Here is a 9,276-nt window from a genome sequence, read left to right as displayed (position 1 = left end):
GCTAATCGTTCTTTTAGTCTAAGCTCTCCAAGAGAAGAAATTCACCAAGAAATAGAAGAGGAGGATCAAGTAAGCATGGGAGATAATCCAAGAGTTGCTTTGAAGGAGTTGGAAACTCCCGGTGCATTTAGGTTTGAAAGTGGGATTGCACTTCCAACAACACCGGCGAATGACTTTGAAATAAGACCGGCCATGATCACTTTGATCGAAAGGAGACAATTTAGTGGGGCTAAGGTTGAGGGTCCGCTAAACCATCTCAAAGAGTTCGAGAAGTATTGTAACACTATTAAAGTCAATGGTCTTTATCAATAGTTTATCCGGCTCAAGTTGTTCCCCTTCTCCCATATAGGTCGAGCCTTGGAATGGTTAGACAAGGAGGTCAAGCCGAATTCTCGTAGAATATGGGATGAAGTTACCTAGAAATTCTTGTCTAGGTTCTACCCCCAAAAGAAAACGGCGGAGGCAAGGACCTAGTGAGAGCTTGTATGAAGCTTGGGAAAGGTATAAGGAGTATCAAAGAGAATATCCCCATCATGGCATCCCAACCTATCAACTCATTCAAATTTTCTTTGGAGGGTTGATTCCTCAAGGCAAATCGTGTCTTGATGCGGGAGCCAGAGGCCCAATCATTAACAAAATCGAAGAAGAGGTTGTGGACATTATAGAAGATGTGGTGCGCCATTATATGGATTGGTGTAGGCGTCGCTCGAAGTGCGCCTACGTTAAAGCATGCGTGAATATGCTTGGAATTCTTAGGAAGTGGGAATTGACATATATGATTAGGGACAAGGAAAGTAGGGAGCCGCCAACAATCACGGATCATATAAAGGCAACCACGAATAAGGGACAACGATAGGCAACAACGATTGACCCGTGAAGGTTACACCCCATTCATAATCCATGAGATTACTAACTCCATATGGTTCGGAACCACGAAAGGAGGATCGGGGATGATGGTACGAAGTAAGTCATGGAGTCACATTCGCCTGTATTGGCCTCTACTCGATTCTTATAGTGAAAAGTGATTCCTTCGATCTCAAATGCATACAAACAAAGATTTAATTTGCTCCAAACTATTATTAAGCTAAATTGGTTAAATATTAATGCAACACATAATTCTAAACTATTAGTGATCACTTGAATTAATAACAAGATTTACAAGGAACCTAAACCGGTTGTCTAAATTATCTTATTAGGCGCGATTTTCAATTACATATTCCCTTTAACATGAAATATGGTGATCATAACAAAAATAATAGAATAAACATTAATATTGGAAGCAATTCAACAACAATAGCGTTAGTCAAATCAAATATAAATTAACCTTATTATGATACTAGCAATATAAAAATAAAAAGAGTAGTTAAGTGATTAATTACTCACTTTTCGTGTTTCCTTAGATTGCTACATCATGAATAAACTGTTAGTAACTTTAATAAAAATTTAAATCAAATGGAAATGAAATTAAAAAGTAGAGTTGATTTGGTCCAAACCCTCAGTTATGTAAACCATTCACGCCTTGGTTTAAGGACAGAACCTCGGGTTTAGTATAGACTCCTTAGAGTGCTTAAGGGAAGTAATAATGTAGTTACGAATATATGTTTAAGGCTTAGGATATGGGAGAGAGAGAGAAGAGAATGATCTTTTGTGTAAAAGAGAGAAACAGAGAATGATTTGATGATCAAGATTTTTGATGATTGAAAAAGGGAGATATGACCTCTATTTATAGAGAAAAAAAAGGGTCGAAAAAACAAGATAAGATCCGAATTAAATGTGAATAAAACTCGATAGACAACAGTTTTTGCGGTTTTTGTTTTTATCATATCTTTTGATGCAGATATCATAATAAAATGAATAAGATATCATTGGAAAGATCTTGCGGTCTACTTTCTAACCCAATTAGAATCAGATTAAAATATTTTGTAGACTAAAAGATATGGCCGAAATAGTGAGACGGTGTTAGTTTTGGATAGAGTTTGACATTTTAATCATATCTTTTCTGTTATAGCTCGGAATTGATATTATAATATTTCATTGGAAATATAATTTCAAGGGCTATCCAACCATATAAAATTTGGATAAAAACTATGAGTCACGAAAAAAATATCTCTCTATCTTTGAATGTGTTTTAATTCGGATAGAAATTTGATTTTCAAAAAGAAAAGTTTTATTCAATTTCAAACTCTTTAATTTTATCCTTTCAAAAAGGATAATTAAGATATTTTAGAAACTTATAGAATCTTCAAATTAATCATAATTGGTTTAGGAATGTGATTAAATAATTTGAACCCTCCACATGATCATTGGGTCGTAGGTAAGGTGGGCTAAGGTTCGGTTTGGACTCAGTTTAATATTTTGCTCATAACTTATTTGTTATGACTTGGATTTGAGATTATAATATATCGTTGGAAAGCTCTTTTCAAACCCCATCCAACTATTCAATCATTGGACCCAGATTATGGACCAAAATAATCTAGATTAAACGTTTTTATAAAAAGGACATGAAATGAATGATTTTAAAGGATATGAAATGAATTATTTTGAGTTTAAAGGCACGAAAAGAGGAAAATAATTTATGGTTTGGGTAAATGGGATAGAATTTGGGTTGGTTTTATGAAATGGAAATATGTATTTAAGCACTCCAAGATTAAATACTCAACCCGACCAATAATGGCGGTGAAAGGTTGTTTATCATCGTGTTTTGGGGTGACATTTTTAGGTGTCTACAGAAGCCCCCACTTTGACTGAGTTTGTAGAAACGTCAGTTTCGAAAACAATATTCAAAGTAGTCGATAGGGACGGAGAATGATTTAAGACATTCTGCAATCCTAAATCACAATGTATACGCAGATACCTGCAAAAAAATGTTAGTTCTACAGATAAAAGAGTAAAGGAATAGAATTCTTATCTGACACCAGAGTATCGGTGACAAATGAGTTTGGTATTTTCCTATGCTTGAAGGAATCCACCGGATGTCGTTTGTTTAAATGCTTTCCATGCCTGAGGAAAGTCGACTGATGAGTTTGGTAGCTTTCTAAGCCTGAAGAAATCTACCGGATGATACTTTCCTTGCTTGAGGAAAGTCGACATATGATTTTGGCGTTTTTCTAAGCCTGAAGAACGTGGGCTGTAGATGGTCCGCTTTTCCCCGGACGTGGGCTGTACTTGGTTTGCTTGTCCCCGAACGTGGGCTGTAGAGGGTTCGCTTGTCCCCAAACGTGGGTTGTAGATAGTCCGCTTGTCCCCGGACGTGGGCTGTAGATGGTCCGCTTGTTCCCGGACGTGGGCTATAGATGGTCCGCTTGTCCCCGGACGTGGGCTGTAGATGGTCCGCTTGTCCCCGAACGTGGGTTGTAGTTGGTTCGCTTGTCCCCGAATGTGGGCTGTAGATGAGACCTGCAAAAATAAATTTGCCAATGGACTCGTAGATATTGTTATTGACTTGACCACTGACTTGAGCAAGTTTGACTTGATGTGACATTACATGTGTATGAATTGTCAGTGTGTGTGTGTTTATATGTGTGTGTGCAGACACAAGCAAACGAAGATGCAAAAGCAAAAATTTTCGGTCAATTTTTTGTCATGAGTTGAGGGTACCGACTTTCTCCCAAAAAGGAAAGATGTGAAAACTGAACTTTTATTTTCAAACTTCCCTCGATGAGAAAATTTGGAAAAAAGTTTTTTTAAACTTCCCCAAAAGGTAAGATGCAAAAAAAGGAAAGAAGTTTTGAACTTCCTCGTTGAGCAAGACAAAATGAATCGCATGTATTAAATTGCATTTCTTGAAAGTAATGTATGCATGATGCATGTCCTTAGGCTAGGAGGCTAAGGACAATTACATCATGTGACACGATGAATCAACTTAGGTCATGGAGCTAAGCATGATATATGGTGTAAAGAAACGATCTTGAACGTCACTTAGGTCTTGAAGCTAAGCACGTATACAGATGAAGTGATTATTGCATAATGAACGTTGCTTAGGTCAAGGAGCTAAGCACGATATGCTTTGTATGATTAAAAATCATTGATATATAAATGTTTCTCATCACATTATGCGATGCATGAAACAATGAATATTGCTCAGGTCAGGAAGCTAAGCAAGTATACAATGAATGTTGTCGTTAAATATGATGAAACATGCACAGTGTTGAAAGAAGATTTCATGAAAAAGGGTTCTTAAAGGGAAAGATCATATGGATATGGATATGGATGTGTGAATGAAGTGTGTGAATGTGATACTAAGGCTGGCTGCAACGGTTATGGTGATGGAAAGAGATGTGAGAAGAGTCAAATAAGATGACTCTTTAGGGTGGGTAGGCTAAATGATATGGGTTCAAGCCCCCAAGTGTCGCGCTAAATGGGTAGGGGTAAGCATTGTATATTCTTTGACTCGATCATGCATGGATATGAATATGAATGTGGCCGCACCTCGATATGAGGTTGCCTACGTATCCGTTAGGAATCAGGCCGAACGTAGCTCTAGCCGAACTTTTCACAAGTGTGTGTACACCTCAAAGAGGTCATTCAAGGGTGGTTATGTGGTTAAGCTGATGGTTTAAGGAAGAAAGGGGTAAAAGGCTCAAGACCCAAGAGAAGCCCCCAAGATATGCAATTATGTATTAGAATTTGCAAGTTTTATTTTTTATGTATGTATATATATATATATATATATATATATATATATATATATATATATATATATATATATATATATATATATATGAAAAATAAAACTCATATCATGATATATATATATATATATATATATATATATATATATATATATTTCCATTTTTCCATTCTTGTGAATCAATGTAGGCAATCTCATATCATGCGGTCCATCACTCACTTAGCATTCATGTTTCTCAGGCAGGTACCAAGCACTCGATGAGAGACGCAATTTGTATCATGTTCATATTGGAGACATTGGAACACTTGCCTTTAGACATTTTTTTTTATTATTAATTTACTTATTCTTTTCCCCTTTTTTAAAAAAATTTGAACTTGCTTTCTGACTGTTACACAAATTGCACACCTTCCCATCACAGGGTTAAGTGAATGTGGGTTGAATAAATAAGCTCAATCGTTAGACGAGGCTCAAAGTGGTTGACAAAGAAATGGATATGTGATAAAATGGTTTATAGGGAATGACAGGGTTCCAAAGGTGCCTCAAGTCATTGGTGTACCTTGTGTTCAGTTCGGCAATTTTTTTTTAATTTTTGCTCATGGCATGATCGAATGTAAAGGAAAGAAATGCTCATTAATGGAACATGGCATATAGACTTACGGATAAGGAGAACCTATGCTAGACTTATTAGGGGAAAAGGTATGATACGAAAGAAGAAAAAAAATGAAATCTTGTATAGAGACTTGTCTTGTGCTTCGTCTTCATAGTTGCTTATGAATTATTTGTTACCGCCAAGAGGAACAAGAATTTTGTTATTGCTGATGCTTTGAATGGAAGAAAAGAAGGAAGGAATGACGTTCCCCTTATTCTTCCAACTCTTAACTAGTGATTCTTGAACTCGAGTATTATAGAACAAAATGAGATCACATAATGCTTTGATTCAATACTCATATTGAAAAGGAAGAGTGTATGAAAAAATTTTGAAAACTGATTCAATACTCATATTGAAAAGGACCCAATGACTAAATAGCATGGAAGACTAAAAGACAAACTAACTTGATTAATTTTGTCAAATTTTAATGTTTATGCTATTTACTAAGTGAAAACAGTCCATTGGCAATCGTTATTCATCAATAAGATCAACCACAATAAAAGACAAAGAACATATGTTAAGGTTAGCACAAAAATCGATCACAAGAAACTAGGAAGAGGACTAAAATTCAAGAAGAGTTAGGACTCAAGGGTATAAAAATAAAAAAATAAATAAAAATAAAAATCTATAATCCTATGTTATATGAGTTGACAAGGATTAAAGGACTTGGCTAAGACTAGCTTGACACGAATTTTTTATTTTTAAAAAAAAAATAAAAAAGGTAACGCTAAAAAGACACCTAAACTTGATAGGCTGTAGTATATCGGTGATAACTTTTGATCTGTGACTCTGATTGAGACGAAACCAATTCAAAATGAAAGGTAAAACTCGGGGCTACAGATCCATTGATTGCACGACATGTAACTCTTTCTTGAACTCCAGCTATGACCAAAACAAGTTGACACTTGTGCAGGATACGGGAATAAAAATCCAGGTTGACTCAAATTTTTTAAAAAATCTACGACTTGACTCTAAAAAAAATAAAAAGGGGTTGATAAGAGAAACAAAATAATAAAAAAAATGTCAATAAAAAAATGCACATATAAGCACATCGTCAAGCATGATGCAATGAAGTTCGCAACCTAAAGTCAAGATCTACGTTCCACTATGGTCAAGCTTTTGGGTGTCAAAGGGTACCATGGTTAAGATTTTGGACGCGTTAGCAAGGCAACCTCCCTTGAGGGTGTATGCCAACGGGCGGCTCCGCGAGTTCGTGATGAAATTGAACTCGACTCCATGGTTTGGGTGATTTAAAAACACGGATGAACCCTAATTGCCATGAGCGTTTTCCAGTTGATAGAGCTTAAATCCCCCGGGCTAGGCACATACGTAGAACACGTACTATTGTGGCAAAATATGTAACCTAAAAAGCATATGCATATGTGACAATGCCAATTAAATTGCAGGAATAAAATTGAAGAATCTTTCAAGTCTCATCCACTCATTTTAATTAAATACCGATCACTCAAATCGATAAATAACCAAGAATCATCCCCAGTTGTGTCCCCAAATTGTAGGCGTCGCTCGAAGTGCGCCTACGTTAAAGCATGTGTGAATATGCTTGGCACTCTTAGGAAGTGGGAATTGACATATATGATTAGGGACAAGGAAAGTAGGGAGTCGCCAATAAGTTTTTAAGGAACTTGTACACCGTTCACGGATCATAAAAAAGCAACCACGAATAAGGGACAACGATAGGCAACAACGATTGACCCGTGAAGGTTACACCCCATTAATAATCCATGAGATTACTAACTCCATATGGTTCGGAACCACGAAAGGAGGATCGGAGATGATGGTATGAAGTGAGTCATGGAGTCACATTCGCCCGTATTGGCCTCTACTCGATTCTTATAGTGAAAGGTGATTCCTGCGATCTCAAAGGCATACAAACAAGGATTCAATTCGCTCCAAACTATTATTAAGCTAAATTGGTTGAATATTAATGCAACACATAATTCTAAAATATTGTGACCACTTGATTAAACAATAAGATAAAAAAGGAACCTAAACCGGTTGTCAAAATTATCTTATTAGTCGTGATTTTCAATTACATATTCCCTTTAAACATGCAATATGGTGATCATAAAAAATAAAATAGAATTATCATTAATATTGGAAGTAATTCAACAATAGTTATTTAGTCAAATCAAATAATAAAATAACCTAATCATGACACTAGCAATATTAAAATAAAGAGTAATTAAGTGAATCAATTACTCACTTTCCGCGTTTCCTTGAATTGCTACATCATAAATAAACTGTTAGTAACTTCAATAAAAATATAAATCAAATTAAAATTAAATTAAATAAATGTAGATTTGATTAAGTCCAAACCCTCAGTTATTTGTACCTTTCACGCCTTGGTTTAAGTATAGAACTTTTGGTTAAGTATGAACTCCTTGGAGTGCTTAAGGAAGGAATGAAAGAATAGGGAGGCTAGTGTTTTAGGCTAAAGAGGGAGAAGAGAATTATTTGATGATCAAGATTGTTGATCATTGAAAAATGGAATATATGAGCTCTTTCTAACTCAATTAGAATCACATTAAAATATTCTTTAGAATAAAAGATATGGCCGAAATAGTGAGACGGTGTCAGTTTTGGATAGAGTTTGACATTTTATTCATATCTTTTCTTTTATAGCTCGGAATTGATATTATAATATATCATTGGAAAGATAATTTCAAGTGCTATTCAACCATATAAAATTTGGATTAAAACTATGAGACACGAAAATAATATCTGTCTATCTTTGAATGTGTTTTAATTACGATAGAAATAGGATTTTCAAAAAGAAAAGTTTTATTCAATTTCAAACTCTTTAATCTTATCTTTACAAAAAGGATAATTAAGATATTTTAGAAACTTATAGAAGCTTCTAATTAATCCTAATTGTTTTAGGAATGGTATTAAATAATTTGGACCCTCCACATGATCATTGGGTCGTAGGTAAGGTGGGCTTAGGTTCGGTTTGGACTCAATTTAATATTTTGGTCATAACTTATTCGTTATAACTCAGATTTGGGCTTATAATATATCGTTGGAAATCTATTTTAAAGCTCCATATAACTATTAAATCATTGGACCCAGATTATGGACCAAAATAAAATGGAATAAACGTTTTATATACAGGACACGAAATGAATGATTTTAAAGGACACGAAATGAATTATTTTGGGTTTAAAGGCACGAAAAGAGGAAAATAAGTTATGGTTTGGGGAAATGGGCTAGAAGTTGGGTTGGTTTATGAAATGAAAACATGTATTTGAATATGGATTTAAGCACTCCAAAGATTAAATACTAAACCCGTCCAATAATGGCGCTGAAAGGTTATTCATCATCGAGTTTGGTTTTCGGGAGACATTTTTAGGTGTCTAGAATTGGCAAGAAGGAGAAAGAGAGTCTTCGAGAAAGAATGGATCAACGTTTTATTTGGTTTATCACCTTAATGCCATCAATACTCTATCCTTTCAAATTGTATGTTTGAGGAAGGAGATGACAACAATCAAGGCCAAGCTTGAGAGTACAACTTCCAATGCACAAGGTCATCCCTCCCACATTAAAGGGAGAGGTACATATTCTAACTTCACTCGTCCTTCTACATCTAATAATATGCCCAATGGATGCTTATTTTGTGATATTTGTGGGTCTTATGACCATGATGCTTCTACTTGTTCAAAAGGGTTTGAAAATCTTGATGATGGTGAGAGTAGTGAATGTGAACATGTAAATTTTTTCTCAAACAAAAAAAATGGTCAAAGGTTTAATGGACCAAGAACTTTTGGAAATAGAAATTCTCACCAACAAGGTGGATTTCATAACTACAACAATGGTAATTATAGGAACCAAGGAAACCAAGGTTATGATAATCAAAACCATGGCCAAGGTTATGGAAATCAAAGACAATCTCAAGGATTTTGTGGCCAACACCAAAATTTTGGCAATAATCAAAATCGAGGCAATTGGAACAATCAAAATAGGGGGAACTTTCAAGACT

The 9,276-nt window shown here is 35.2% G+C and overlaps 1 pseudogene; it reads right to left on the bottom strand.

Annotated features, from left to right (window-relative positions):
• Positions 1-412: 412 nt before the first annotated feature.
• LOC145608466 (small nucleolar RNA R71) lies at positions 413-540 on the bottom strand (annotated as a pseudogene).
• Positions 541-9,276: the final 8,736 nt, after the last annotated feature.

Source organism: Chenopodium album, chromosome 2 (assembly GCF_948465745.1).
Source record: "Chenopodium album chromosome 2, dcCheAlbu1.1, whole genome shotgun sequence".
Classification (NCBI taxonomy): Eukaryota; Viridiplantae; Streptophyta; class Magnoliopsida; order Caryophyllales; family Amaranthaceae; genus Chenopodium; species Chenopodium album.
This window is presented reverse-complemented; position numbering and strand designations above follow the sequence as displayed.